The sequence below is a fragment of the Ahaetulla prasina genome, chromosome 1 (assembly GCF_028640845.1).
Source record: "Ahaetulla prasina isolate Xishuangbanna chromosome 1, ASM2864084v1, whole genome shotgun sequence".
Lineage (NCBI taxonomy): Eukaryota > Metazoa > Chordata > Lepidosauria > Squamata > Colubridae > Ahaetulla > Ahaetulla prasina.
Genome location: NC_080539.1, coordinates 275405603 through 275420396, shown reverse-complemented (window position 1 = coordinate 275420396; position 14794 = coordinate 275405603). Strand labels below are relative to the sequence as shown.

The following is a 14794-nucleotide window of genomic DNA, read 5'->3' as shown; positions in this document are numbered from 1 at the left end:
TTTTCATGGTCAATAGCGACCAGCATTGGCTAATGTACAAAACATGACTATGTTCAAGAACTAGTATGTTGGAACCAGTGGTAGGTTTCAAATTTTTTTTACTACCGGTTCTGTGGGTGTGGCTTGGTGGGCGTGGCATGGTTTGGTGGGCGTGGCATGGTGGGCATGGCAGGGGAAGGTTACTGCAAAATCCCCATTTCCTCCTGATCAGTTGGAAATTGGGAGGCAGAGAATAGATGGAGGCGGGGCCAGTCAGAATTTTTACTACCGGTTCACCGAACTACTCAAAATTTCTACTACCGGTTCTCCAGAATTGGTCAGAACCTGCTGAAACCCACCTCTGGTTGGAACCCACCAATATATTGCTTTTATGAATCAGTGTAGAATTGGGCCACACTATTGGCAACTGAAACAACTACCTCTTTTCTTCTGCCTTTTACTGCCCTTTTCCTTCTCGTCCTCAATCCTCTAATTTTTCTTTCCCATTAAAACATCTTTTTCCTGTTCAGTGAGTCAGTTTCCTATGTTTTTTAAAAATCCTTTTAACCCAATGAGGTAAGCTTAGCTATGATCAAAGTACTAAGAGCATAAAAAGGAGAGATATTCACTAAAAAAAAATTTCACTGTCTTGTTTGTTGAATAGATATTACTCTTTGTGAATTTCTTGGCTTGGTGTGAATAGAACTGGGATAGGTATATGCTGAAAAGGAAGGGAAGCTTGGGGCATTTGTCATCATTGAAATACAGAGACTGCACCCTCTGTGAAAAGTTGTGCGGATGCTAGAAATGAAACGGAGAACACGGACAATCAAGAGATAGCAGGTGAGTCAACTGACAGGTTAGTTCATAAACAGCAACTTAAGAGAGAAATGTGGGAAGAAGTGTTTCAAGTGGCTCAGAGAATCACCCCTGACTCATTAAGGTTGAGAAATTCAATTTCCAAGATTCCGTATTCATCCCAAAGTAATGCTATATATTCTTTATTGAACACTGTCTAGTTCTTGCTTCTTTGATCCTATTATTTGTTTGTTTGTCAAACTTCTTAACTGCCCATTTCCTCATAGAGGGGTTCTTGCCCAGGTATGTAGGGTTTGACAATTATATTTACAGTATATTATATACTTTGAGAAAGGTATTGTTTGCAAAACATTTTTAGGGAAATTCTCTCCTTGTTATTAGAGAAATTACATCCGCATCCTCTGGTGACTCAACGGACTAAGTCTGTCTGTTATTAACACAGCTGCTTGCAATTACTGCAAGTTCAAGTCCCACCAGGCCCAAGGTTGACTGAGCCTTCCATCCTTTATCAGGTAGGTAAAATGAGGACCCAGATTGTTGGGGGCAATTAAATTGACTTCGTATATAATATACAAATGGATGAAGACTATTGCTTAACACATTGTAAGCCGCCCTGAGTCTTCGGAGAAGGGCGGGATATAATTTTTTTTAAAAAAATCAGAATTAATTTTTGAAACTCTTATAGTTTTGTTTCAAAGGAATAATTGCCTTTTTGTTGGTCTCAGTGTTTTTTGAAATACCATATTTTTCAGAATATAAGACGCACTCCCCCCCCCCAAAAAAGTGGGTAGAACAATCTGTGTGTCTTATACAATGAAAATTGTGGTGTGGGGGAAAGGGGAGATTGGTGTGATGCCGAGCAGCTGAGCAGTGGCAGTGGCAAATGGGCTGCAGCCACAGCAAATGGGCTGTGGCAAATGGCGGGCCATGGCGAACAGGCGGTGGTGAATGAGTGGCGGTGAACAGGCTGCGATGAACAGGCTGCGGTGAACAGGCTGCGGCAGCAAAGAATGGACCACGGTAGCAATGGCGAACAGGTCACAGCGAATGGGCAGCGCTGAACAGGCCATGGCAAATGGGTCATATGAATACCGGATGGATGCTGGGAGGCAGAGGCAGGGTTTTTTTTTTTCTCGTTTTCCTCCCCAAAAGCTAGGTGCATCTTATAGTCTAGAGTGTCTTATACTCTGAAAAATATGGTATATACAAATAGTTTGGAAACTACCAGGAAAATAAGAAAAATATAAATGGATACTTTTGTCATTGTTTTTTTCTTTTTTTAAAAATTTATTTTTGTCACAACATTATATACAAGCACACACATTGAAAGGAAACAATAGGACAGGAACGGTAGGCACTTTTTATTATTATTATTATTATTATTTATTGGATTTATAAACCGCCCTTCTCCCGAAGGACTCAGGGCGGTGTACAGCCAGGATAAAAAAGAACAATATACAGTTAAAATACAATTAAAAACTTATTATACAGTATGGCCGAAATAATTAAGAATTATGAATCTAAAAACCCCAATTAAAACTAGAGAGAAAATTTAAAATTTAAAATTCAACAATTTAAGAAAGCCCCGCACGAACAAACAAATATGTTTTCAGTTCGCGGCGAAAAGTCCGAAGGTCAGAAATTTGACGTAAACCAGGGGGGAGTTCGTTCCAAAGAGTGGGGGCCCCCACAGAGAAGGATCTTCCTCTGGGGGCCGCCAGCCGACATTGTCTGGCGGACGGCACCCTGAGAAGGCCCTCTCTGTGGGAGCGTACGGGTCGGTGGGAGGCATGAGGTAACAGAAGGCGGTCCCGTAAGTACCCAGGTCCTTATGCACAAAATTTATTTATTTATTTATTTATTTATTTATTTAATTAAACTTTTATACCGCCCTTCTCCTGAAGGACTCAGGGCGGTGTACAGCCAGGATAAAAAGAACAATATACAGTTAAAATACAATTAAAAACTTATTATACAGTATGGCGAAATAATTAAGAATTATGAATCTAAAACCCCAATTAAAACTAGAGAAAATTTAAAATTTAAAATTCAACAATTTAAGAAAGCCCTTGCGAACAAACAAATATGTTTTCAGTTCGCGAAAAGTCCAAGGTCAGAAATTTGACGTAAACCAGGGGAGTTCGTTCCAAGAGTAGGCCCCACAGAGAAGGATCTTCCTCTGGGGGCCGCCAGCCGACATTGTCTGGCGGACGGCACCCTGAGAAGGCCCTCTCTGTGGGAGCGTACGGGTCGGTGGGAGGCATGAGGTAACAGAAGGCGGTCCCGTAAGTACCCAGGTCCTTATGCACAAAATTTATTTATTTATTTATTTATTTATTTATTTAATTAAACTTTTATACCGCCCTTCTCCTGAAGGACTCAGGGCGGTGTACAGCCTACATTAGAACAATTTATATACACACTAAAATAACAATTAAAAAACTTATTCAATAAAAGGCCGAAATTAAAACCGTCCAATTGACCATATAAAATACCCAATAGAATTACAATTAAAAATTTTAAAATTTAAAATTTAGAATTTAAAAATCAGGCCAGTCCCGCTTGGATAAATAAATAAGTTTTCAGTTCCCGGCGAAAGGTCCGAAGGTCAGGCAATTGGCGTAAACCGGGGGGAAGTTCGTTCCAGAGAGTAGGTGCTCCCACAGAGAAGGCCCTTCCCCTGGGGGCTGCCAGCCGGCACTGCTTGGCGGACGGCACCCTGAGAAGACCCTCTCTGTGAGAGCGCTCGGGTCGGTGGGAGGCATGTGGTAACAGCAGGCGGTCCCGTAAGTACCCGGGCCCTAAGCCATGGAGCGCTTTGAAGGTGGTAACCAAAACCTTGAAGCGCACCCGGAAGACCACAGGTAGCCAGTGCAGACTGTGCAGGAGTGGTGTATATATATATATAATTTTATATATACTATATAAAATTATATAGTTTTTAAACTATAAGGCAATAATACAAATTTATATAATACAAAAATAATACAAAAATAAATACAAAATTAATACAAAATTATATAATACAAAATTATATAGTTTCTAAACTATAAGGCTGGAAGACACCTCTTCCCCAACATTTTATTGCTATGAATCCTTCTTGAAGGTTTTGCATGTGCTTGTGCTTGCTTACCTTCTAATTTCTATATGTTTTCCTATTGTTAATTAAACCAATTTAGTTGAATAATGTAACTATCTATTTCCATCACTCTGTCTTTATTTCTGTCTATCTAGTACAGAATTTATTTATTTATTTATTTATTTATTTATTTATTTTATTTTATTTTTATACCGCCCTTCTCCCGAAGGACTCAGGGCGGTGTACAGGCAAAAGTAAAACAACACAATATACAGATTAAAATACCATTTAAAAACTTATTAAATTAGCCTGAGATTAAAAATTTTCCATACTAAAAACCCCATTTAAAATTAATAAAATTTCCCCTTAAAACTAATTTAAGCCAGCCCCGCGCGGATAAAAAGATGTGTTTTTAGTTCGCGACGAAATGTCCGGAGGTCAGGTATTTGACGTAAACCCGGGGGAAGCTCATTCCAGAGTGTGGGCGCCCCCACAGAGAAGGCCCTTCCCCTGGGGGCCGCCAGCCGGCATTGTTTGGCGGACGGCACCCTGAGAAGTCCCTCTCTATGGGAGCGTACGGGTCGGTGGGAGGCATGTGGTAGCAGCAGGCGGTCCCGTAAGTACCCAGGTCCTAAGCCATGGAGCGCTTTAAAGGTCATAACCAACACCTTAAAGTGCACTCGGAAAGCCACAGGCAGCCAGTGCAGCCTGCGCAGGATCGGTGTTACATGGGAGCTACGTGTAGCTCCCTCTATAACCCACGCAGCTGCATTCTGGTCTAAGTGAAGCCTCCGAGCGCACTTCAAGGGAGCCCCATGTAGAGAGCATTACAGTAATCCACGCGAGAGGTAACGAGCGCATGAGTGACCGTGCATAAGGCATCCCGATCAAGGAAGGCGCAACTGCGGACCAGGCGAACCTGGTGGAAGGCCCCTGGAGACGGCCGTCAAATGATCTTCAAACGACAGCCGATCATCCAGGAGGACACCTAAGTTGCGCACCCTATCCTTTGGGGCCAATAACTCGCCACCAACAGCCAGCCGCGGCTGCAGCTGACTGAATCGGGTGCCGGCATCCACAGCCACTCCGTCTTGGAGGATTAAGCTTGAGCCTGTTTCTCCCCATCCAGACCCGTACGGCTTCCAAACACCGGGACAGCACTTCAACAACTTCATTGGGGTGGTCCGGGGTGGAAAAGTACAGCTGGGTGTCATCAGCGTACTGCTGGTATCTCACCCCGAAACCACTGATGATCTCACCCAACGGCTTCATGTAGATGTTGAACAGAAGGGGCGAGAGAATCGACCCCTGAGGGACCCCACAAGTGAGGCCCCTCGCGGTCGACCTCTGCCCCCCTGTCAACACCGTCTGCGACCGGTCAGAGAGATAGGAGGAGAACCACCGATATACGGTGCCTCCCACTCCCAATCCCCCCAACCGGCGCAGCAAGATACCATGGTCGATGGTATCGAACGCCGCTGAGAGGTCTAATAGGACCAGGGCAGAGGAATAACCCCTGTCCCGAGCCGTCCAGAGATCATCCACCAATGCGACCAAACTAGTTACTAGTTACTAACTAACTAACTTACTAACAAGGGGCATAACAAGAGCACAAACGTGCCTACCGTTCCTGTCCTATTGTTTCTTTCCATATATATATATATATATATATATATATATATATATATATATATATATATATATATATATATATATATATATATATATATGCTTATACCTCCTTGTTTCTCATCATATATATGTTTACATATTATATAATCTTTTGTGTGATGCTTGTGTATATTGTTATGACAAAATTAAATTAAATAAATAAATAGTTTCCAATGTCAGCTCAAGTATTTTCATCTCCTTGGTATTTAAGATAACATACTATGTATAATTCAGATTGCTGACCTTTGACAACCCTTCCACCCATTGCAACATAGCTATTGCTCTGGAAATTATCAGAAAATATATATATAGAGAAGATATTTCTCCCAGAAGCATGAAGCTGAAGCCTGAAGATGATGAATGAGACTTCGTCGAAACGTCGCCAAGACACTTCCAATTTTACGCGGGAGAAAACCCGAATAACCAAAGACCTACATACAAACACCCGCGAAAACCTCAGAAAACAAATATATATATATGCTTATACCTCCTTGTTTCTCATCATATATATGTTTACATATTATATAATCTTTTTGTGTGATGCTTGTGTATATTGTTATGACAAAATTAAATTAAATAAATAAATAAATAAATAGTTTCCAATGTCAGCTCAAGTATTTTCATCTCCTTGGTATTTAAGATAACATACTATGTATAATTCAGATTGCTGACCTTTGACAACCCTTCCACCCATTGCAACATAGCTATTGCTCTGGAAATTATCAGAAAATATATATCTTAAACTTGCTGAAAATTATCTATCTATCTATCTATCTATCTATCTATCTATCTATCTATCTATCTATCTATCTATCTATCTATCTATCTATCTCCTAACTGTATATTATGCAGAAATTTCTTCATCACTCAATAATATCATGTCCTACACAAATTATAATTTTACCATCTGTTTTACAAGGAGGTAATGGGAGATATTATATTTAGGCGTTGTTATATTTTTAATACCACCATGAGGTGGCAATAGCACACTATCAATTATATTGACAGCCATGCTAGTAGGCATTTTAGAAAGTATTATTCTGATGGTTGTTATTGTCATGCAACAGTTCTAAATAAGACAATTTCCAACACTGAGCCTTTGAAACAAATGACTACATGTAATAACTAAGCAATTGTGGAACATATATATAGAGAAGATATTTCTCCCAGAAGCAAATAATTAACAAAGAATGTTAGTAGGAAGTCAAGGAAATTACCAAGCCACATGAAGCTGGCAAGACAAAGAAGCAAGAGCAACATGGATTTCAGGAAGATTTATTTAAATTAAAAAACCTTCAATACTGTAAGTTGAATTTTCCAGCTGTAATGAGATAATTAAAGCCTCTCACCAGCTGGACTTATGCCTCTTTTGAGATAAATGTTCAGATGGTTCTTTGCCTTCTTTTCACATAATCTTTCATAACAGTACAGTTCAAAAGATCAGTTTCCATTGATTTGATATTTATTTTCATTATTTGTGAGCATCTGGAATATAAAGATTGTAGAGCAGAGTTGTGAGCAAAATGATGAAGTATCAAATATTTGCCATAATGCTGAATTCCATTGCTTAGGAATGCGAAGGCAGAAAATCACCCCATACCACTATGCATTTATGACATTTGCATAGTTGTCTGTAATGTAGTGGCTTCGAGTCACTTAAACAAAATGTTCATTTAGGAGCAAAATTAATTATTAAGCTATAAAAGCAAAAGAAAAGTATCTCAGAAGAGGAACATTTTACATCATTCACATATTAAAGGCACATTTTTTTAAGAACATGGATTGTCCTCAACCATATGAACCATTTTAAAATCATACTGGATATATAGGTCTATGCCTAATCCTCAAAAGGCCACATAATAAAGTTCTTTGCCAACATTGTTCCATAATGGAAGAAGGGCTTACTAATAAAAACACCTATTTTGAGAACCACTCTTCTCAAAAGAATGGCTTCTTTAATACAGCATTGGAACAGATAGAACCTCTGTGGAGCAAAAGTCATTTTAGATAACTTGCTTTCCTTCTATTTAGGAAAATCAGTATCTCATCCTTAAGATGATTTATTCTATAATGTTTAATCAAAGCTCTGCACATCTTTGAATATCAGTTGCTGTTGAGAATTGTGGGCTAATCCTGAGATTGAAATATATCAGGTTAGTAATATGCAAGATCAGTGGTGAAATCCAATTTTTTTTTACTACCAGTTCTGTGGCGTGGCTTGGTGGGCATGGCTTAGTGGGTGTGACAGGAGAAGAATACTGCAAAATCTCCATTCCCACCCCACTCCAGGGGAAGGATACTGCAAAATCCTCATTCCCTCCCCACTCCTGGGAGAAGGATATTGCAAAATCTCCATTCCCACCCCACTCTGGGGCCAGCCAGAGGTGGTATTTGCCAGTTCTCCGAACTACTCAAAATTTCCACTACCGGTTCTGCAGAACCTGTCAGAACCTGATGGATTTCACCCCTGTGCCAGACTGTTTTCTAACGTTCCCATTTTGTGTCCTGGAATATGTCAGTCTGGATCATTTGGGCAGCTACTCACCATGGGTTCTTACAAAGGGAAAATAAGTTAAATATTGCACAACTGAATAAATTAATGCACTAGAAATAAGATTTGGTATTCTGAGTGATGTCATCCCAACATCCCTGCACCACAAAGCTTGGTGAATGCTGCTACTGAGATACCAGAATCAAGCTTGAATGAGGCAGAGAGCATACTTAGTCTCCCCCTCCCACTTGGGTGTAATAGTGACCTTTGTAGATTTTTTATTTCAGTGAACACACAAACACACAAATTAGGAAAAGAAGCCAATCAGCATTCCAAAGCAGCTCTGAAATTACATTAACATTCTAACAACCTAGCTGTAAAACAAAGTTCATTGGTCTACATTCACAGCCCATTCATACTATAAGGTTGGGTTTTTTGTGGGTTTTGTGGGAGAGCGCTATACATCAGATCACACTGTGACAAGGTATGTGGAGCACCTATCGTCATTGGCATTTTAATGTAGGTATGTGTCACTCACTAATTGCAACTACATCATGAACTTTTCCTTCCAACAGCCTTTTCACAATTTGCTCTTTTATTTCAGTTGCTTGAAATCAGTTTCCAATGATGGAAAGCAATGCCTCATTAGCTGTAGGCAAATAGCAAGATGGAAAGATAAAAATGCACAGAGTTCGAAGGATTCAATGTCAAGAAATCACTATAAAACTTTCTGCAAAATTATAAAGCAATCCCACATTGTACTATGAGAGTACCGTCTACAATCAATATTTTTAGTATACTTTCCTTGTAGGCTAAATTGATACATTTGCCAATAAACCAGAAGAATGATGTTATCTTTAGGTGTGACTTGAAGTGAAGAAGAGCACAAGAATATGCAGATATGTTAAGTAACTCTTCATTACAACAGAGGATTATTCTTGGAAAATAGAAATTGCAGTCATGGAACAAATAACCTCTCTGCCCCCCTCTACACCCCTCTCCTCCCCTCCCCCCTCCCTCTCTTTCTCTCTCCATCACTATTTTATTTTGTCACCCATATGAAACTATATAAAGTGCTTGAGGAAGCAATTTGTTCTAGGGCTTAGGACACCAGTCTAGAAAGCAGAAGACTGAGTTTTCCTTACTATTTTAAGTATCCAGGACATTATATTGTATATTTTAAAAATGCTTAAAAAGAGGAGTAAGAAGTTGTTGTTGTTTTAAAAAGCTAATGTACGAATTGGTAAATGGATGCGGTGTAAATTAAAATCTATCAATCAAATCCCTCTATATTCGGTCATTCAGTGGCAAATAAAATAAAAAAATCACAATTAATTATGATAAAAAAGAAGAAACAAAATTGTTCTAAAATATCTTTAAAAGATTACAGGACATACTATGGCAAACTGTGTAGACAATAGAACAATACTTGACTCTGGTCAAGGAAATAAAATCAGATTGATTCAATTAGCAATTTAAGATGAATCATAACAGCCAGGATACTGAGTAAACCATGGAAATCATAATACCTGGGGAACCCCTGTGTAAAAAGGCCAATACTGAATAATGTGTTCCATTGCTTCAATTATTCCTCCAGCAAATGAACATAATCCTTGTTCAAAGGTAATCTTTTGGTATCTTCTTTCAGTAACGGCTATTGGGACGGCATTGAATCTGGCTAAGAATAAGACCAGTCCAAATTTTGGAATCATTGTGCAACTAAGATATCTAGCTGGTTGGAGAAGATGTGCATAAATGATTCAAGAAGGTGTTTCTGAGTAGAGCTGGAAAGTCTGGTTGCAGTTCTAAATCAATGGCCTGATATTTAAGATCAGCTGATGCGCGTTCAGAGCCCATCAAAGTGACAGGTGGTCATGAAAAGCCATTGCACTGTAGTTTGGCATGTGTTGACTAGAACAGGGGTCTCTAACCTTGGGAACTTTAAGACTTGTGGACTTCAGTTTCCAGAATTCCTCAGCCAGCTTTGCTGGCTGAGGAATTCTGGGAGTTGAAGTCCACAAGTCTTAAAGTTGCCAAGGTTGGAGACCCCTGAAGACTGATCACTGTCTATCATAATTAAGGAGGACAAGGAGATGGAAAAAATAGGAGGAAATGAAGAGGAAATAGGTAGAAATTTCCATTTTAAGAAGGCCAGCTTCGTGGCAAAGAGACAGTGTTCAAAACGCAACAAAGTGTTTGAAAATGATTCGCACAAACTTGGATTGAACTCTTTCCAAAGGAATAACTTGTAAGGGCCCAACTGAGCCCAGAAATGGACCTGGCTCAGATCTTAGCTGAGAAAACTTTAATTGGTGCAAGTATAGGTTGAACTTCTTTGGAGAAACAGAAGAACGCAGCACTGGTTTTTGTACATTTAAAATAACATAGTCAGTATGAGATTTATGGTTGCTGTAGCAGGAAGTTAGCAAGGATGCAAAGCATGGAGAAGTATAGTGAATGGCATTGATAGAATTAAATGTACTTAGTTTGTCTTTCCAAAAGAAGAGAATAAACATTGTTCAGGGTTGAACTGTGGAGTCTTGGTGCTATCTGAACTTGGTCGTTTGCTTGAAGGTGTTTCATTATCCTTCAGGGCTCCTAACATTTGCAAGCGAACAAGCAGGCTCAGAGAGTACCAAGGACTCCACACTTTCTCTTATTTTTACTCTTTGTTTACTTTCTTTTCCACTCCTCAGTCAATGATTTTCTGTGTTCTGCATAATGCTGGTTACCCTGAGAGAGAATTGCATGATGGACATGTATACATTAAAATGGCTGAATGTTCTGAACTTTAAACCAGAACCGCATTGCCAGAAGCTAGTCCTTTGAGACAAAGAGCTGTGCTGCACAAGGGATTAAGGATCGACACTCTTGGTTTCAGAACTTGCATAAAAATGTGAGCCACAGTAATTCATCCAGAGATGTCTTGTGGAATCGTTTGAACAGACTTCAAAGTGGGAAAAAGAGGTACCTGGGTCATGAGTTGTTTAACAGGAATAACCGCACCATTTCTTGTATACCTAGAGTAAACAAAGTTTTATCAGTGACTTCTGAATCCTGCCTATTCAGGTTCCTGACTTAAAAAACATTTCCCAGAAGCATCAAACATTTCTTTTCCCTCTTTTTGTGCAGTTCTTGGATCAGTGACAAAGAAATTGTTACCTCAGCTGGCTGTGTCAAAACCAGCCGCATACCATCACATCAAAGTTGAGGTTTTGTCTATGCTGTTCAGAGTTCATGGAGCATAGGAACAACTCAGGGATGGGTTCTACTTACCTTTACTACCGGTTTGCAACAGGAGCACGCAGATCATCCATAATGACATCCGGTTGGGTGGGCGGAGCTTCCCACCACTTTTACTACCAGTTCGCAAGAACTGGACTGAACAGGGAGCAACCAGTGGTGGGATTTAAATAATTTAACAACCAGTTCTCTGCCCTAATGATTTCTTCCAACAACCAGTTCACCAAACTGCTCAGAAAGTTAACAATCGGTTCTCCTGAAGTGGTGCGAACTGGCTGAATCCCACCACTGGGAGCAACCCACCACTGGAACAACTCTGAGCTAGCAATGCCTATCTGTGAAAGAGATTTTAGAGCCGTGATGGTGAACCTATGGCACACGTGCCGGAAGTGGCACGCAGAACCATCTCTCCGGGCACGCAAACTTTTGCCAATTGCTCTTCCGGGTTTCAGCACACCGGCCAGCTGGTCTTCACATGCGCAGGAGTGGAAGAGTGGAAACTGGAAGAGCAGCCACCCGGTGCCAATGCATATGCTGGGAAGATGATCTTCCGGTTTCCAGCAGCACATGCACGCCGGCCAGCTGGTCTTCAAACATGCATGCATGCCAGAAACCAGAAGACTAGATGGCCAGTGTGCATGCACACACCAGAAACCAGAAGATTACCTTCTCAGCATCCTCATGCGCACCAGGAAGATGATCTTCCAGTTTTTGGCATGCACATGCGCACTTACCAGCTTGCTTCACAGGCGCATGCATGCCAAAAACCAGAAGATCAGGTGGCAGGTGTGCATGTGTGTGCTGGAAACTGGAAGAGCAGCTGCCTGGCAAGCGTATGCGCACCTGGCAGCTGCTCTTCTGGTTTCCAGAATGCACGTGCATGCGCACACTCCCGTTTTGGCACTCGGTGTCAAAAAAGTTTGCCAACATTGCTGTAGAGGTTGCCAAAAAGCTGACAGTATGCAATGTCTGTGAAAAAGTAGAATGCCAAGGTGGTGATTGCTAGAAAACAAATCAATATTGAACAGTCAATATCATACAGGTTTATGGAAATGCACACTTAGAATCTTCATCATCTATTGTTTAGCCATTGTCTACCCACTGCAGGATAAACGCTTCTTCTGCATGTTTCCAACCAATATAGTCCTGAGCTTTCTTTTGCCAATTGGTCCTGCAATACTTGCTGATGTAATTGATCCATCTTGTTTTAGATCTCTTTCATGGGCGTTTTTTATCATGTGGGATCCATTCGATGACTGCCTTGGTCCGCCTGCCGTCAGTTCTTCTTGCTCTGTGACCAGCCCATTTCCATTTCAATTCTTTTACACTCTTGATGCTATCATACACTTTTGTTTGTTCTCTAATCCAGGGGTCTCCAACCTTGGCAACTTTAAGCTTGGTGGACTTCAACTCCCAGAATTCCCCAGCCAGCTTTGCTTTGCTGGCTGGGGAATTTTGGGAGTTGAAGTCCACCAGGCTTAAAGTTGCCAAGGTTGGAGACCTCTGCTTTAATCCATGTGTAGGTCTTTATATCTTGTCTTGAAATGCAGAGCATGTATCTATCCATGGCTCTTTGTGCCACTCTTAATATGGTACCTTGAGAGTCTCTTTCACAACAGATGTGAAATGCTTTTCAAACTTCGTAGTGGTTGGAACCTTTCAGCATTAATGGTATTATTTGCCTTAGGGCCTGCTTTAAAATCCATGCCTCTATGACATTCTTTTATTTGGCTGTTTCCAGTTTAATGCTCTACCATTCTTATTTAATGCTTTTATTCTGTCAATGTTTCTTGTTCCTTTTGCTTTCTGTTAAAGGCCATGGCCTTTTGTGCTTTGTAATTTTCTTATATCTCTTTTCTCTGTTCCATTGTAGATAATCTGATTTTGATTTAATACCTTTTAAATTTTGTTTTCCATTGTCCCTCGTGGTTGTAAGCCAACATGCCATGGAATTAAAGCCCAAATTTCAGAAGGCCTTAAGGACCTATCTTTTCCTTCAGGTACAGAGGTGTCTGTATGGCAAAGTCAAAAAAAGGCAAGATGGCAGCCAGAATATGCAAAGTACCTCCTGTTTGAAAGCCAACCAATCATTTTTCACATTCAGGAGGTCCTCTTAGACTCATTATTCTTGCTAGGACAGGCGAAAATCTGAGGTCACCATTTTGACTTTCTTTGCCACATCTTGTGGACACTTCTGATCAGGATACTGAGCAGGATACTAATGGAGCTCAAAAATGTGTGCTTTGTTTTATGCTGTCAGACAATCTGCAAGCAGACTCAGTCGCTTCCTTTTAAATTGGTAGTTACATATGGCTGTTATATTTTTACCTAGGTTTTGCTGGTATTTAAATGGCAGCCATATATATTCACAAAATCAATCCATCAGTATTATATAGTAAAGACTGCATCTATTTTGAATGTATTCTGAGTTGTAGTTGGGCAATATTTAAAGTATGGCTATCCTTTCAGTCTCTACTTGTTTGCTGAATTTGGTCTTACATGGATTTTATCAAAGTATGCAGATTATTTACCTTACACTTGATTCCTCTAAAGCAGTGGTAGTCAACCTGGTCCCTACCGCCCACTAGTGGGCGTTCCAGCTTTCATGGTGGGCAGTAAGGGTTTTGTCCGATACTGAAGCACTTTCCTTTTTTTTAATTTAATTGACTTTTAAAAAAAAAATTCACAGCATTAATTTAAAAACATTTTCATTAGGTTTTCATGAAATTCCCCGTGACAATTTAAATTTCTGAAAATATACTATTTGTATTGTCCGAACATAAGTTTAGTTCACGTTACATAAGTGAAACTAAATGGCGCTATAGTGCGACCGCAAACAAAAGGGCCTTGTCCAGAATAGCTCGCGCATCTCCCCCCACATCATCCAACTGTAACAGACAAGCAGAGCTGGTAGCCAGCGCCCTCCCCAAACCCAATCCACGATAGGCATGCATAGACGATGATACACGATGCATTACTTTGGAACTGGTGGGCGGTTAGAAAATTTTACTACTAACAGAGATACAAAAGTGGGCAGTAGGTATAAAAGGTTGACTACCCCTGCTCTAAAGATATTTTTATTATTCAATATTTATTTTCTTGTAACTTGTCTTTAAAATGTGTCTTGTGCATTTCTTCTTTCTTCAGCCATCTTGAACCAATTGGGATATTCTCCTGATGGAGCTGAGGCTGACCCTCACACTCCTGACTTTCCCGAACAGTCTTAAACCTGGTCTCTATTGGCTGACCAGATAGGGACACTCTAGGCTGGGAGTGGCTGATGGGGTACAGAGAAGATTCCCAGCCCCATGTTATCTATCCTCTTGGTTTTTGTCTTTGTTTAATCTTTCTAAATTTTAATCATTTGGTGTTAACTTTTTAAATATTTTTTATTATTTTGTAAGCCCCCAAAAGTTGCTGTAATAGTAAAGTGGATGGAAAAAAAATAAATAAATCTAATAAATAAAGAATTACTGGCAATGACCTAGAAGGCGGTGTTTTTTTTTCCACAT

The 14794-nt window shown here is 40.2% G+C and overlaps 1 long non-coding RNA gene across 1 annotated transcript; it reads left to right on the top strand.

Annotated features, from left to right (window-relative positions):
- The first annotated feature begins 750 nt into the window (after nt 1-750).
- Nucleotides 751-14548, top strand: LOC131191042 (uncharacterized). The gene is made up of 3 exons (XR_009153410.1): nt 751-822; nt 1180-1310; nt 14430-14548. It is a non-coding gene; the product is annotated as an uncharacterized LOC131191042 (long non-coding RNA).
- The last annotated feature ends 246 nt before the right edge of the window (nt 14549-14794 follow it).